The 17,200-nt window shown below is 32.3% G+C and overlaps 1 protein-coding gene across 3 annotated transcripts in view; it reads left to right on the top strand.

Moving 5' to 3' along the window:
* The window catches only part of LOC142343257 (uncharacterized), a 122,249-nt gene that overhangs the window by 21,884 nt on the left and 83,165 nt on the right, over window positions 1-17,200 (top strand). Inside the window, exon 1 of one of the 3 annotated variants that reach the window (XM_075395043.1) lies at window positions 8,555-8,600. The exons of the other annotated variants lie outside the window; for them this stretch is intronic. The gene's annotated coding sequence lies outside the window, so the exon portion shown is untranslated. Of the gene's footprint in view, window positions 1-8,554; window positions 8,601-17,200 lie in introns of those variants that run through there. 3 annotated transcript variants of the gene reach the window in all.

Genomic DNA, 17,200 nt, shown 5'->3' with positions numbered 1-17,200 from the left:
AAACAAAAAATAATTGCAAAAATGAAATGATATTTGTATTGCATTTTTTAGTTTAGAAAAGTGGTAATCAACGCAGGCTTAATCTGCTTAAGTTATATGACTCACCGCTACTTCCTCCAAAAAGAGTGAAAAAATCTCCACGTCTTTCAATTTCCATGTTCGAGAAAATTTTCCGTTCCAATTTTAGTTCTAAGTTCTGAACTGTATTACAAGCCTTCTTTTTTCCTCACTGAAGCGATAAATGCTTTTTCTTTTTTTCTGCGCATTCTAGAAATTCGAAAACTTGCTGATTTTTATTGTCTTTTCTCATTTTGCGTCTCTACAGTTTTTGTGCCTGTAGGGCTAAACTTTGCTGAATTACCAATATTTGTGCTCTCTGGAATAAATGACATTAAAAATGGTTTTGATAGGTTTGTGTAGCTTCAAAAAATGTTGTAAGAAGAAAAAGTTGTTGCACTTTTTTCACATAATATACCTGCGGCAAAAAATGTCTTTTTAATTGTTTCTCAACTTTTAAAGTTTTACATCTTCGGACCTATTTTTTCCCAACTTTTAGTCTTGTTTTGGAATCCCTAAAAACTTTAATTGTCTAGTGAATGTGATGCGTGCTTCATTAGCTAGGTGGTTTAATTTCTGATTTCTTTGAAGTTATTATATCTTCGCTAGAACCTCTTTGAAGCTCACAGACTAGCTTCCTTTCGTTTTGTTGGATATATTTTAAAATTTTGGCTCTGATGCATGACTTTTCACTGAAAGAAAAACGTAGTAAGAGGTTTCATTGATGTTTTATAGCGATTGTTTGTGTTCATCAAATATTTCCAAGACTTTTTCATTGTAACTCATTATAGTTCAGAATTGCAATGTTTCATTGTTTTGAGGGGTGAATGGTTTTGTTGGTTTAATCGGTCTGTTAAACAAATTAAAACCAATGGAAAGATAGCAAATACTGAAGCTTTTTAACAATAATGAAAACAAAAGTCCTTATCGAAAAATTCAAAATTTTCATTGAGTTTGTTCGAAACCAATTGTATTGCCTTGAACGTTTACATTCTTAAAGTATTTCAAAATTATCGGAAATAAACTCGTGCAGAGAAACCCTGAAAAAAACTTTGAATTGGAAAATAACAACACAGAATAACACTAATCTTACCATTTGAAAACCGCGTTAACCAAATGAAAGCGTTATAAAAGAATTAAGAAAGAATACGTAAAAAACTTAACGATTACTAGCATCAAATTCCAACTTTCTAAATTAGGTCTTCCTTCTCTTACGTTCTAAATTGTGAGTGTCAATGATACGATTACGTTGTGATTCGACTCTTTTTCTTCGGTTTCTTTTCACAGCCCATTATATCACTCACATGCTTCTTAAGAGTACAGAATTAATTTGTGTGGTCTTACATAGACCTCCTCAAGACTTAAAAAAATGTTCAATTTTTTCAAACCTTCTGTTTGCTGTTTTTTGTTTGTGCCTCCAATACTATCGTTAATGGTCAGTGCTATTGGTACCTAAACACTGTCATTCTATTGTTTTTGCTTTACTGGGGTAAAGGCAACAACCATTCAAAGTTTCCTCGACTTACAATAATTTTGTGCTCTCTTGCATTTCAGAAACTGTGATGGCTTCAATTCTGCTTGCACCTTTTTTAATCATTATATAGACGAGGCAAATTTTCTTTTGAAACCCTTCTATTGTATTAAAATTTTACGTCTTTTTGCTTTTATACTAAATTCATTCTGAAACCTTTTCTTTTATAAAAATTTAACGAGTAGCTATTGATCTTTTATTTTACATGAAATAATATGCCAACGTTGCTTTTTGTTTTTATGTCTGTATTTTCTGATTTCAGTTATAATTGTTGCCCTTTTTGAAAACGGACTTTGCGATGACAGTGTCTGATTTACATTAGTTCAGTGTTTTTTCAAGCAATTTTTCGATTAATGAGAGGTATTGAAGCAGTCGAGGAAAACAAGAAAAAATCTAGGAGTTGGAATGAAGTTCTTAACAAAGTTTAGTTGTTTTATTAGTCTTTTTCGTGTTTTATTCGCATCGAGCAAAAAAATTGGATCAAATAACTTTTTGTTTTGGATCTTTAAGCCCAAAAAACATTTTTCATTTTCAATTCAATAAGCTTTGGTTTCGAACATTTGTCTACAACTTGATGTCCGTCTGATCAATATAGTTCAATCACATACAAATCTACTTTTATTAGCTTTTGAGTCCTGTTATTTTATAATTAATACCTGAATATGACAAACTTAATAGTATTTGCAAATTTTTTTTTGAAAAGTTTTCTCATTTCTTTGATTGTTTAGCTTATAGTTTATTACGTTATCAGAGCGTGTATACAGTTTTATGATTAGGTTTTGAGCTCTAAACAAAACGACTTTAAATAAACAAGAAAATTGATCAAAATCGTCAAGCTAATTTCTTTGTTTTACATTACTCATAATTTTTGTCAAAAATACTTAATTATGGGCAGTTCTGATGACCAAGTTGCCAATTAGCAAGAAAACTGTCAACAAATGCTCAAAAAGATGTGTTGTGTATGCAAGTCATAACAATCATTTTGAGTCAACTTTAACACAGATTTGCCAAACTGTTCAAATTGCTTGGTTTGCTTAACGGGTTTAACAAGCGATGATAGTGTTTGGTTTATATTAATTGATTGTTTTTCAAGCAAAGTTTTTTTTTGTTAGGTATTGATGCAGACGGGACAAACAAGAATAGATCTAGGACTTAAAATAGATTTCTTAACAATGTTGAATTGTTTTATGAGTGTTATTCGTGTTTCATTTGCTCCGAGTAAAAAATTGGATTTGAGTATTTTTTGTTTTTTTTTTGATTTCTTCAAGCCCAAAAAAAAACAATTTCTGTTTTCATTTCAATGACCTTTGGTTTTCAACATTTGTCTACAACTTGATTATCATGAAATCAATATAGTTGCATCACATTCAAAACTACTTTTTTAAGTTTTTGAGTCCTGTAAAAAATAAACATGACAAATTTAAATATAATTGCAAAATTTTTTTGAAAAATTTTCTCATTTCTTTGATTGTTTAGTTTATAGTTTATTGCGTTATCAGAGCATGCATACAGTTTCTTTAATTTTAGGTTATTGAGCTCAAATCAGACAAAATGACTAAAAAATCGAGAAAATTGAAAAAAAAATAATCAAGCTTAAGTCTTTGTTTTATCTTATTCATAACTTTCGTCAACGAACCTTGATTACGCGCAGTTTGGATTACTAAGTTGTCAATTAGCAAGAAGACTGTCAGCAATTGTTCAAAAAAAATGTGTTGTCTATGCAAGCCATTGCACCTTAACACACAATATCGAACTTAACACCAATTCGATCAAAATTCACCCATGAAAACAAAATGAATCTGGAAAATTTCATACATAAATTGTCTAGTAGAACAAGAAATTTAAAAGTCTGAAGCAATGAAGCTGACCTCTGAACTACTCACAAATGTTACCATGCACAGAACATCTATAATTTAAAGAATTTAAAATCAACAAACGATGAAAAAGATGAGCATTATTATAGAAAACTCCATATGAACATTTTCAATGAAGGCCGTCTGCGTCAATCATGCAATCGGCATCTTTAATTTTATTTTTCCCCCATAGAACGCTAGAACGGGAACAGATTAGTTTCGAGTAGTTTTTTTTGGATATATTCAAAAGTCTTGAATCTGAAATAGGATTTGCAAATGAAAAAGAGAAATAAAGAGCATTCGTTGATTTCTTAAAACAATTGTTTGTGTTCATCTTCAATAAAAGTTTTTGAGACTTTTTTTCTTTGCAACTCAATATTGTTCAGAATTACAACTTTTCATTGTTTTGACGGGTGAATGGTTTCATTGGTTTAATTTTTTGGCAACGAAAATGAAAATAACTGGATAGATAGCAATTACAGAAGATTTTCAACAATCATGAGAACAAAAGTACTTCTGGAAACATTCAAAACTTTCATTAAATTTGTGGAAAAACATTTATAATTCTTTGAAAGTTTACCTGCTTTAAATGTTCCAGAATTATAGGAAACAAAATCGTGCTCAGAAACCTTGACACAAATTCCGACAAGGAAGACACTCAAAGAAAGAAACTTTTCCTTACCATAGGAAAACAATTAAAGAGTTACAAAAGAATTAAGATATAAAAACGAAAAAAAACTACGTTTAATAGCATCAAGTTGAAACGTTCTAAATCAAGTCTCTGTTCTCTTACGTTCTTAATTGTGAGTATCAATGACGTGAGTGCGTTTGGATTCGGCTCGATTTTTTCACTTGTTTTCAGAGCTGGCTATAAAATATCACACTCAAATTTGAAAATGTAAAAAGAAATTTTATGGGGCCTATAAAAACATCTTCAAGATTTAAAAAATCAATCAACATTTTTCAACAACCCGTTTGCTCTCTTTTATTTATGCTTCCAATGTGTAGTCAAAACTGGTCAAAACTAATGATTCCTAGCCACTGTCTTGCTGCTTCTTTTGCTATACAGGGAGAAAGGCAATTATTATTCTGTTTACAAGGAACAATTTTTGTGGTAGATAGGGTTTTTTGAGCCTAGACGACTGGTGTTTCATCAAACTTTTTGCGCGATTAATCTGAAATGGACAGACACTAAGCCAGAGGTGGAAACGGAAGGGATCCCATTAAAACGCGATTCATCGCCCATAGTTGTTCTTGCCAAGTTTAAACCAATAACACAAAACAAAATTTTATTTAGATATTTTGGAAATAGACAAATTGTGCTACCATAAGACGAACAAAAGAGAAACACGGCTTATATATAACAGTCTATATACAATAAATACAAAAATTCACCCTTGAATACTTTTGTTTTATTTTTCTACGTTTTCCAGAATGCTAGCTTTTTATTATATTCTCTTTTTTGTTTTTTCATCATTTTTTCTTTTTGTGGTTACTCTTTTGCCTGAAGGGCTAACAAAATTTCCTTGAACTATCAAAATTCCATGCTTTCTGGCATTTCAAAAACTTTGATTTCTTTTTATCTAATAAGGCAAAAAATGCTTAAAAATAGGCTATTTTCAAATATCTCTTTTCTTTTCTTTATTTTTTTTTGTTTTTCTGATTATTGTTGTACATATATGCACATTATATTTCAATTTTTTTTTGAAATTTTTCAATTATCTAAAATTTAGTTGTTTATGAGTTAATTTTTAGTCGACCAAGAAAAACTGATTCTAACAAATTGTTATTTAAATTTTAACCGGGTGGCTATTGTTTAATGCACATAAAAAAATAAGCCAGCGGCGCTTTTTGAGTTTTTGTCTGTAATTTTTGTTTCCATTTACAAATATTGACTATTTCGAATATGAACTTTTCGACGTTTCAACTGGTTAAATTGCTTAGCTGAATTACCTGGTTCAAAAGGCGACAATACTTGATTTAATTGAGTTAATTAATTCTTTTTCAGGCCACTTTCTGATTATTGAGCAAATGATGAGGGCGCGATAAACAAGAATAAACCTTGGATTTGATTTCCTAACAAAGTTTAGTTGTCATATGAGTGCTCATCGTGTTTCATTTACTTCGAGCGAAAAAAGTTATATAAAAAATTGCTTTCTGGTTTCTTCAAGCCCAAAAAACAGTTTCCATTTTCAATTCAAAGAGTCTTGGTTTTTGAAAATTTGTCTACAACTTGATTTCCGTCAAATCCATATAATCATGTCACATTCTAACTACTTTTATTAGTTTTTGAGTCCAGTTATTTGATAACTAAAATTTCGACATGATAAACATAAATAAACTTTGCAACTTTTTGAAGACTTTTCTCAATTCTTTGTTTGTTTAGTTTTATAGTTTATTACTTTTTCAGAGCCTGCAGGCAATTTTATGATTAATTCGTTGAGCTCCAATCAAAAACTTTTTTCGTTAAAAAATGGACACAGTAGATGCTCCCAAATCGCAAAAGACGACTGGGAATAAAACAAGAAAATTGATCAAAATCATCAAGATAGAAACTTTTTTTAAATCTTTTTCATAATTTTTGTGAAAGAAATCTAATTAAGAACGGTTTGGATGTAAACTAATACTAAGCTGCCAATTAGCAAGAACGATGTCTACAAAATTTCAAAATTGTGTAATCTATGCCAATCATTACAGTCAATTTTGGCCGACATATCAACAAATTTGATTTAAACTCACAGTCCAAAACGAACTTGGCAATATTTATTAAAAAACAGTCTAGCGGAGCAAGAAAAGTACCAGTCTCAAGCAATGAAGCTGACGTAAGAACTACTCATAGATGTTTACAAAGCACAGTACGTCTAAAATTTAAAGAATGGGAATTTAAAATCAACACGCAGTGAAAAAGATGAGAAATATTTTTCAAAAATTCGAAACGAACATATTCAAGGAAGACAAATTGAAACATTCCGGCAATAAGAATTTTTTTTAAATTTTTGTTCCTAGTTGCAAACTTTGTGGTTTCATTTCTGATTTTTTAAAAACTTTAGTGGATTTCGCACAGACGACTCGTACGGACTAGTTTCGAGTCGTTTTGATGGTTATATTTTAAAAAGATGGCTCTGACGTATGACTTGGGACTGTAAAAAAGGGCATGGGGGTTTCTATCAATTTTTTATATCGAATTTTTGTGTTTATCATAATAAAAATTTTCAACACCTTTATATTACACAGATCTACTTCAAAATATTGTATTTTTTTATTTGAAAAAAGCGTTAATTGAATGAAAGCGTTACAAGATGATTAGGAATGATTGTTTAAAGGTATTTAGGAAAGTTAACCACAAACTGTCATGTTTTATATCAAGTCTTCGTTCTTTTACTTTATCAATTGTGCGTGTCAATGACATTATTGCGGTGCAATTTGGATCTTCTTTTAGTTTCTTTTCCTAGCCCGCTGTAAAATATGACACGCAAAATTTTCTTATAAATGTAGAAATATAATACTTGGCGCCTATAGGATCCTACTTAACATCTGAAATATCACTCAGATTGGTATCTTTAAAACTATCTTTTCGGTATTTTTTTGTTTATGTTTTCAATTTGTAATCGTTAATCGACAGTGCTATTGGTACCAAACCCTTGTGATGATGCTGTTTCTGCATTACAGGGGGAAGGACAAAAATTTACAGGGAAGTATTTTTGTGGCATATAAATTATTTTAAAGCCTACTTGACTGGTAATTTATCAATGTTTTTGCGCGATTGGTCTGTGATGATTGGAAACTGGATCAACGTCAATCATTCTGTTATCGTTTTCTATTTTGCCCCCTTAACTTATGCTTCCGCCAGATACAGAGGACATGCCAGTTTATATTAAACCATTATTTGAAATTTTGCACGTGTTTCTGTGTGTGCAAAAAATATGCATCCAAAATGATGGTGAGAAAAACCGGAAAAGATCCCAAAGATATGTGATTCGGAGCCCATAGTTCATATTGCCAAGTTTAACACAATGACAAAAAATTAAAATTTAATGGGAGATTTCAGAGTTCGGCAAATTGTGCTACCATTCGACCAACATACAAAGGAACACATCGTATACATCGGGTTTATATACAACAAAAAACGAACTTAAGAATCGTTACAAATTTTTCTTTCAATAAGTATATAAACCTATTTTACCAGACAAAAAGTTGAAATTAGTTGTTTTTGCTTCACTTTATTGTGCCAGATGAGAGATACGAATAATATTAAATTAGCTGCCGTTATTTGTTTGTACGTTAAAATATTGGAAGGTGTTTATTGAATTTAGTCAATTTGTAGTTTTTCAGCTTTTTCAGATCAATCAGTTCTGTTAACGAAAAAAACCTTCCATTTTTTTCTCATTTCACACGCTCTAGTCCGCCTGTAAGCTTCAGTGCTGTTACCTGGCATCATTCGGCTGGGAACGCTAGGACCTTTTGATGACATAGCAAGTAGTTTGTTTTTCTGCTGTAGATTGGTTAATTACAGTAATGTTCATAACCTATCTGAAAACAATTAATTATTATCATTATTAAGTTGTTTACGGGTAATCAAGTTTTTGTTGTATAAAAGAGTCCTACTCATCCAAAGTTGCATTCAATTTTTTTTCGGCAAGATTAGATTCATTTAATTATTTGTATGAAAAATTTCCTTAAACAGTTTTTTTACGGTCCACCGAATAAGAATCTTAGGAAAAAAAACTTTAAAAACTTTCGATCAAAATTTTAGAAATAGCAGGCGACAGTTTGTTGTTAAAACAACTTTGAATCCCGTTGCGATCTCAAATAGCGTAACAGATTCTGGCGCCGTTCTATCTTTATTCACTCGCATTGAAAAGTGCAAAATCGGGATAACTGATGCATCGTTAGCAGCGATTCCTTTTTCCTTACTTTTGCTGGGAATTGAGGCGACGGGAATTCGCCGCCTATTGAAACTCTGACTTCAAAAAGACATCTATCGATAGAAAAAAGTTGTGGTTATATTTGCTCTTTAAATATTAAACAAACATTGGAGCAACATTTGCTAACTTTTACTTTTATTACTACTAGCGACAAGTGCAAGCAAACTACAAAAAAATAACCAAATTGAAGTTTTTAAGTTGATTTTTCTGGTTTTTTCCGGCTTCAATTTCAATGTAAGTAGTAAAATTTTACACCGTTTTTATTTATGCTAGAAAGTTATTTTCCATTGTAAATTAAGTCGACTTCTTCATATAACTTTGAGTTTTGAGGACAATTTTTGTTGCGCAGGTCAAATTAAAGGTCAACTTACTTCAAAGTTGAAATAATTGAACAGAAATTGTAGTTATTTTAACCAAACCGACTGTATTCTTTGAAGAAAATTGAAAGAAAATATCAAAGTAGAACAATAAGCGCAGTTTGAAGTGTTGAAAAATTTCGTGTTATTATCGTGTAAAGTGTAGAATTGAGTTGAGAATTTGCTCATGTGATTTTTTTTTTGCGGTGCGTGATTTTAAAATTGGACATTAAAGACAGAATGGATCATTGGTTTGTTATGGTTATTATAATTATTATTACTATTATTACTACTACAATGACCACAACTACACAAAGTTGAACTATTGGTAAGTTTATCAACCCAAATCAGAATGGATAGCTCCCCCCTTTTGCTTTTCCCATATTTGTTCAACTCCCGCGCGCGCCCTTTTGTTTTGCCCGGTATTTTACGGCTTCCCTCTGCCTTATTGTAAATTACCCATACTCCGGGGGCGGAATTTTATGCATCATATAGCTATAGGATAGAGGGAAACTTATTCACGTGGAGCCAGGAATTCTAGCCGAATGGAGGTTTTGCAGAATGAGAATAAATGAGAGCTTATCTTTTTTTTGTGGGGGGGGGGGGGGGAGGGGGAGGGAGGAGGAGAGTGGATGAAGGTGGAACTACGAAGGGTGTGGGGGGGAGAAGGGCGATGTGGAGGGGGGGGGGGGGTTGTGAATAGGGAAGGGTGAATGCGAAGGTAGGGTGGGTGGGGGGGGGGGGGGTTTACGGATAGACCTTCACTAGCTTTTTATTTTAATTACAAACTGCTAAAAAAAATTGTGCCTTTTAAAAAATCCGTTTAAAACTGACCAATGAGAGATCGGGAATTTAATTTAGATTCAATTCGCATTTTTTTTCTTAATCTGTTAAACGACCATTCGGTTAGATTGGTGTCTTAGTATGCCTACCGACACTTCAATTCACTATACGATGCATATCAAAGTCTAATACCAACACTACTATTACTATTACTAAACTACTAATTCTACCACTTGCGTTTTTTACACTGAAAACTTTCCATTACTTTTTTTGGAAAAATTATTACCATTTTCGGCTTTTGAAATGTTCCGGCAAAGTTTTACTGCTTTTTGCGTTTCTTTTTGGGTAAATTTTGGGCAAATTTCTTTGCATTTTTGCTATACATACCCGCTCTCTAACCTTGAACACGTCAATTTGAAACAATCAAATGAAAACCAATCTCCGTTCCCCCCCCCTCCCCCTCCCTCTTCCGTCTGTCTGGGGGTTCTTAGGGCACGCCCGCGGCAGAAAAGTCTACAAAGCGATTGCAATGTCTGAAATGGGTCCCGTTGACACTATCTCAACCCGCCGATGCTCACTGATAAATCTGATAAGACCCAGACACGCGACCCAAAATCGATGCAAAGATTGATCAATGGGTTGCAAAGATGGCGTTCTTATTTATAGCCCTTTTTTGTTGGTACAATATACGAATACCCCCCCCCCCCTCAACCTCCCCCTCACCCAACTTTCCCCCTAATTTAACCCATTCGTTTGGTATCTGTTCATAAGATGTGAAATGTATCTAAGTAAGTGAACAAGTATCTGTAAGTTTTGCATATTTCGGAACAATTTCCTTGCCCGGTGAAATATAGCATATCTGTTTTAATTAACATGTTAAAACCTTTATTATTGTAATTATATACAATTTTATGACTTTAGTTCCAACTTTTTAAGCCTATGCACACCATTATTGGTGCAAAAAAGGGCATTCTTTTTCCACACGGTAAAGGGGGGGTGGGGGGGGGGGGCAGTTCTCTACCTATATTTGAATTCTAGGCACAAGCCAGTCCCCCACTCCCAATTTTCCTCAGGTTTTCAACAACCATCGGAAACGCTGCCCCGTCGACCCACCACTTTTTCACATTCACACTCAAGGGTTTACTTAATTAATACCCCCTCCCCAAACGGAAACAGCCCCCGGCAGGCTCTCATTGGCTTGGGGGCAGGCAGGGGAAATTTTTGCCGTGGGTCGCCCGTTGTTGTTAATTCCAATTCAAGTATAATAAGTTGGTCCCCAGCGCTCGTTACTACTGAGAAATAAAAAATAAAAGTGAAAAAAGAGAAAAAACGGAATGAGTGAGTGAGTTTTAGTGCTGTTCTATTTTTGTGGGGTGTTGTCATGTAGCTATAGTGGCGATTGCCAAATTGTCCGACAGGGCCCTTTAGCCGACAATCATAAAACAAGAATTTAAGCCTTAACCCGACCGCCCACCGATTATAATGATGGGGGACGATCTAGGGATTTTTTGACCAATCAGATTCGTCGACCAATCAGAATTAACCCTAGTCAAGACTCGACGCTCGTCTTGCAAGATTCTTGCAAAACGATGTTCAGTATTGCAGAATCTAGCAAGATCTTGTATGATTATACATCATTTTGCAAGATTTTCCCGCCCTGAAATCTTGCAAGATTTCCTGCAATAGTACATATTTTTGCAAAAATTAACTCATTTTTAAATCTTCAAAGCCTAGTCCTAGAAGAAAAAGCAAAAAAATGCCAAAAAGTACATTTTCGCTGATTAATTTCTCGTTTTTACTTGTCGGCTAAACCGGCTGTCGGATCAAATTTCTAACAGCGGTTATGGTAGTTAGTTGGTATGTTATACCAGTAGTTCTACTAGAAGTAGTTGAAAGAGTGGTATAAGTGAAATTATTGCAGAGAAAAAATACTAAAACGAGACTTTGTTATTGGCTGCCATTCCAAGATTTCCATCGCTCTCTCTCCCTAATTTTTACTTCCTAAAGTATCTCCAGCATTTTATCCCTTCCAATAAACCCCCAAAAATTCACCACAACATTTACAGACGACCATTACATTTCAAGTCTATACCACACATAAAGATAGATAGTCATAGCTATATACAATGATACAGCTCAAGACAACTCAATACAGAGATAGATAGATATAGAGCGAGTATAATATATATAGCTGCAACCAACTAGCAGACCAGCCAACCAAATAGCACTACTATAGAGCCATCCCCTAAAACTGAGCTAACAAAAAACTGCAAATTGCTTTTATATTGATCTTGAATTTTCCTCCCCCCACTTTAGTTATATTACAAATAGCTGTCAATCCCCAGGATAAATTTTATTACTAACACCCCTTACAAACACACAAACCCCACGCCCTTTTTCCCAATTTTCCATCAAGTTATCCTTATTTTTCCGTTTCCAGATTTCACTACTGTTGCTTAATTTTTTTCTCTCTAATTTTTACAGCAATTCTTGATTTTTCAGCCTTCAAAAAGGTTGAATCAAAAAAAGTTGACCTGGTTTGAAATCATGCCAGAATTAAGCGTGATCAAAAATGAAGAATGCCAAATTTTACCAGCTACATCTCGCCTTCAGCTAAATTAACGGGAACTGCTGTTGTATGTCAATGCAAATCATTTCACATCACACACCTTTTCATTTCACACTAAATTCGTTACTGATTATTCAACCAAAATGTCACAAAATTAACCCTTAAAGCCAATATTACCTCTCCTGCCATTTTACAACCTCAATTCAGTTTTAAATGCTGTGTTTTAAATTCCAATTGAGAGTTAATTTTTATCGATATTCGGATTAAGTTTTTTATTGAATCTGGCCATTTTCATAACGCTTTCTCGATAATCAAAAGGTAGGGAAGCTTAATAAGTTTCATTCATCCAAAAAATTCCAACTAATTTTTCGTCAAGAAGAAGAACCGAAAATTCTAATTGAAGAAAAATTGCTATCTTTAATCAGGCTTTTCCAGTAGATTTTACCACGGTTTTTTTTAAAACTTTGCAACTTTTGTAGCATGCATGTAGTTAAGAAAAAATTAGCAGTTCATTAAGGATGCACTAACAATGAGCTTTGTTTAATTTTTCGTCAAATATGATTGGAGGAGAAAAGTATCTGGAAAACATTTTTGGATAAACAATTTTTTCAAGCACAATTTTTGGATTAGCTAATAATAGTAGCTGATGCTGTTTATTTTCTGATGAAAATTTGATTTTCAGATTTAATTTTCATGCCTATGTTTTTCTTTTGTATCGTTTGAATCCGATGACTAAATTGATAAAAATAGAATCAGAAGTTAAAATTCGTTTTTATCATGAGTAGAGTGTTTTCATTTGCAAAAATAGTGTGTTTTCAATTGCAAAGAAATGAGTGATTTTATTTTCACTTTTTAACTTTTAAACTTTAAATTTTAACTTTTTAAGCATGAACTCTGGCGGTGATTTGTATCCTATGAGTCAATTGTATCCTATGTTTTTCCATTGTAGTCAATTTTTTATTGAAAAAAAGAAAAAAAAGAAAAAATGTAACTAAAATAGGTATTTCGGTGCATTGACAAACAAGAGGACGTCTCTAAATTTGAAATAAATCTTTATAACTTTATGTCCTCTCCTTTCGGGTTTTGTATTTTTTGTTCGTGTTGTGTAATTATTCAAAAGATAAACATACATTGATTATAATTTTGTTGAAACAAGTTTAATGACTTTTGGTTCAACTTATTTTTGATTTTGAGCTTTTTGTACATCTTAGTAAAAAAACTAACTGAACTTTTGGTAAAAGATTGCATTTGCTTCGTCCATAAAACGTCAGCCAAAAATATGTTCATGTTTTATACAAGACTTATCGCCAATTTTTTTGTACCAAAAATTTTTTTTCTTGAATCAATTTTGAATAATTAGAATTGTTTCTAAAAACCTTAAAAAACGAATACAGCTTGTTTTTCAGTTATATTTTGCTAAGTCAGTTGCTTTTTTCCGTTTCTTAGGGATTTTCAGTTTTTATATTTTTATTATTATTATTTAGCCGTTGGTGGCGTCCTGAATTAAAAAGAGCAAACTCTCTGTGCTTTATTTAACGTATTAAATTGCAATTTAACTCTAGTGTTTTTTGTACGCAATCAGCACCAAAACTTTTTTTTAAAAAAAACAAAATTTCTTTGTCTCATTACTTGCGTGGCTATATTTGGATAGTTATCAAAAATGTAGAGTTCATACGTTTGTCTTACAAAAATTGACCCATTATTTCGAAGCATTGAAGTTTGGACGAAATGAGATGGTTCTACGAAAAAAATATACAGAATGTTTTAAGGAAAGACAATTACCATTTTGTGTTACATCTATAAAATCTGCAATAATTTTATAGATTACACGATATACTAGGATTGAAAGCAAAGCTGTGTTACATATTTTTCAGTTAAATATAGCGCCCTACTCACCATACTTTAAAAGTAGCTTTGAACAATTTAACCATTTTGTAAAATGTAGAAAAAGTGTGTAACACAGCTTTGCTTGGAGTCCTAGCATATTGTGCAAGCTATAAAAATATTGAAGATTGCAGAAAAATTTTGCAGAACGGAATATTGCTGTTCTCTGAAAATAAATTCAAAATGAAATAATTTTAATCCAATTTCGAGTGCAAATTAAATGCCAGAGTTTTTTGATAGTTCTCGTGAAATAAAAACTAATGAAGGTCATCAGTGACAAATGGAGGCTCGGATACAAATAATGGATTTCATGAGAAACTAAGATTCACTTTACTTTTTAGTATTCTTGACTTTTATAGGTTTTGTTTTGGGGACCAATGCTTCGCCAAATTCTAGTTCAAAAAACTGTTAAGACCAATTGTTAATATATGATTGTCATAGGAAAATATGTTGCTAATTGAAACAAACTACAGCAATGATTTGCAATAAAAACTTCTTTTCGGCAAAAATCTCTTATACTATTTTAAAATCCATAATTTGTGTGCTCTTCCTGCCTTCGTGATGTTATAACATTGTAGAAACAAAAAGTGATTTCACATTGTTGCTGTTCTTGAAAATAAATTTGCCAATGAATTTTTCACTTTTATAAATTGGCAAAGCCAAAAAGCAAAGTCAATATGTATGAAAATCTTGATGTACAAACAACTAAGCAGTAATATGTTTCAACTGTACTTCGTTTTCCTACACTTCTTTTAATTGAACAATTTTGAATTTACAATTCCTCATAAATCAGATATCCATTCGTGTAACAAGAGATAAAAAAGGCTTGGCTAGAATCAGTCCAGATTATATAAAAATTTTGACTAGATTTTTTTTTCATTTTACTGACTTCCCTCCACTGATTTTTTTATTAGTTTCTTGGGGCCTGTGTTTCATCATTTTCCGACAAAAAACTGTTAGCATCAATAATGAGGTGCAAATTATTATCTGAAAATTGGTTGCTATCTTAATGAAACTACTAAAATGTTTTGCAACAAATCATATGCTTGATGAAAATCTGTTCTACCATTGAAACTCAAATGCGTAAATAACAATAGCTTTTTTTGATGTGCTATTGCACAGAATTTGTGACGTCATTTGTGATATTATAAAACTGTAGAAACAAAAAATATCAGTAAAAAAAATCATGTGCTTCTTGAAAATTTATTTACATTGAGATAGTCAAAATTTTAATTTCAAAAACCAACGGCAATCGGCTTTAAGTCTAAAGTTTTTGACTAAGACTCCTTCTCTTTTTCATTATTTATTGAACAATTGTTGCGTACGCACAAATACATACACACACATGCACAAACGCACACGCAAATCCACATGTGACTATATATACATATATATATATATATATATATATATATATATATATATATATATAAATATATACATATATATATATATATATTATATGTATTTTATATATATATATATATATATATATATATATATATATATATGTATACATATTATTTACATACATACATACATACATACATACATACATACATACATACATACATACATACATACATACATACATACATACATACATATATATATATATATATATATATATATATATATATATATATATATATATGACTATATATGTGCGTGTGCTTAAAATATGTGGCTATGTACATTTTTTTCTATAAATTAACGGAGTCGTCACCTGGCCAATTGAGAATGATATCCTTCAAAACCACACACACTCTTCTAACTTTCAAATGACTCTCTCTCAGCTCTCAGAAGGAACTTCAGGCTGTCAAACTAACAATAAATTGCTCTCCCCAAATTTTCATATGCAGTGCTTTCAAACTCTTAAAAGACTTTCTGTTTCCTATTTAACCATTTCGTGTCCAGTCGAACACTTTTTTTTAAACCATAGCAAATAAGACCAAAATTTGAGACCCCCCCCCCTCCAACCCCCTCCTCAACCGCGCCCCCCCTCCCCCCACTTAATTGATTTTAAAATTGAAAAACTGTGTACCTTAAAAGTAAATTACAAATGTTACTATGTTCAATTCTCTATAAGCAAATAGTCGCAAATATATTTTAATCGACCCCTCAACTTAAATTCAAATCTCACTTAATATCAAACAGTTAATTGAACATCTTGTCTTTCAGTCCCATTCAGAAATTATAAATGTTACATTATTTTAACCTAAGAAGTGTCAGTGATTATCTTACGGCTCACTTGACGGTATCTACTAACCCATTTCTTTTAATCTTACCTGAATACGTCAGTATTAAGAAAGGAGGGTGCAGGCGGAGAGATAAGAGGGTGGGTGGGCGGGGGGGGGGGGAGAGGTTCACTAATCGACCCCTCCTGCCTTGACCTGATGTTAATTGTGGGCATTGTTTTGACAGAGCCCATTGTTGTCTGTAAGTAGTATCGACATATCTCAATAATTCTAAAGACCAATTCAAGTTAACCTAGTCACCGGGCGAACATTAGCCTCTTAAAAGAGTCAAACTGAATGTTATAATTGGTTAACTAAAAGTTACAAAACGTGACTTAGTTTTCAGACAAAACTTTTATCAAAACCATTTTTAAATTTTTATCAAAACCTTTTTTGATAATTTTTACATGTTTTTGTGCTTCACAGGCCTGTCCTTTGAACCAATTTTCTCTTATTTTAACTGTACAAATTTTGGCATTGTACGTTTGAAAGTTTTGGAAACAAAAGAGGTCCCAATTTAAATAGTGCTTTTGGATCATATGGAACAAAATTCAATCTGAAGACAGACATCGCACAGTTTTGTTGTCAAGTCATAAAATTTTCCGTTTGATCTACTTTTTTCATCGAAAACAGGTTGGCTTGAAATGAGAATCAAAACCTGATGATTCCCGTACTCTGATTGGTTGATCTTAAACTCATTACTTAAGAGGTATTTTTTTGTGAATAAAAACTTACAAAATGTCAAAATATAGTTGCGATGGTCTATCCGTGGTCCTTTTGTCGTACTTTAGTTTTAACCAATCAGATCCTTTGGCCAATCAAATTCAAGTGGCGCTGTTAAAAATGGCAGACGTACCAACCAGAATCAATCTTTCTCAATCAGAATTGAGAAAATGTTAATACTTCTTGCTGATTGGCTGATTGCACAACAAATGCTCCTTATTTCAAAATTGTAAAAAAAATGGGAACGTAAATTTGCTCAGAAGTCACGTTAAGCCCAAAGAA

The sequence above is a fragment of the Convolutriloba macropyga genome, chromosome 7 (assembly GCF_964194025.1).
Source record: "Convolutriloba macropyga chromosome 7, txConMacr16.3, whole genome shotgun sequence".
NCBI classification, from domain to species: domain Eukaryota; kingdom Metazoa; phylum Xenacoelomorpha; order Acoela; family Convolutidae; genus Convolutriloba; species Convolutriloba macropyga.
Note: the sequence above shows the minus strand (reverse complement) of the source record. Positions and strands in the feature narration are given on the sequence as shown.